The 471-nt window shown below is 47.3% G+C and overlaps 1 protein-coding gene across 1 annotated transcript in view; it reads left to right on the forward strand.

Moving 5' to 3' along the window:
• Positions 1–6: 6 nt before the first annotated feature.
• The window catches only part of LOC102254770 (acyl-coenzyme A thioesterase 1), a 5,295-nt gene continuing 4,830 nt past the window's right edge, over positions 7–471 (forward strand). The window contains exon 1 of the mRNA XM_014539338.1: positions 7–52. The gene's annotated coding sequence lies outside the window, so the exon portion shown is untranslated. The remainder of the gene's footprint in view (positions 53–471) is intronic.

Consider the following 471-nt stretch of genomic DNA (forward strand, 5'->3'; position numbering starts at 1 on the left):
CGCGTTCGGCTGCAAACGGGCCGCGTGCGGGGCAGCTTCCTGCTGCCCCCAGGTGCGTGAGCACGCCTTTCCCCACGAGGGCCTTGCAGGGGCTTTAGGGCATGCACTTACCAAGGCTGACTGCTTTGCTAGCTGATTTGTCCTCTGAAAACAAAGCGAGCGTCATCATTTCTTGGTGTCGATAATCATTTCTCTAATTGGTGGCTGGGATTTCAATGTGAATTTATCTGCCCACCCTCCAAATTCCTAGTGCTGCAGACACTATTCCTTGGGAGCATATACCTTCTGATTTTGCTGTGTTAAGCATGATGGCTGTAAAGTTTCTAGCATTAAATGCTGGTTTGCCTATCTCTAGTAGGCAGAGCTTTGTGTTCATTTAACTTTCGCCATTATCATTATCTTGGAAAAAATGACGAGAATAGTGATACATATCTGTCTTTCATTGGTGTCTTGCTCAAGCCCCAAAGTGAC

This window comes from Myotis brandtii, unplaced genomic scaffold (genome assembly GCF_000412655.1).
Source record: "Myotis brandtii unplaced genomic scaffold, ASM41265v1 scaffold213, whole genome shotgun sequence".
Lineage (NCBI taxonomy): Eukaryota > Metazoa > Chordata > Mammalia > Chiroptera > Vespertilionidae > Myotis > Myotis brandtii.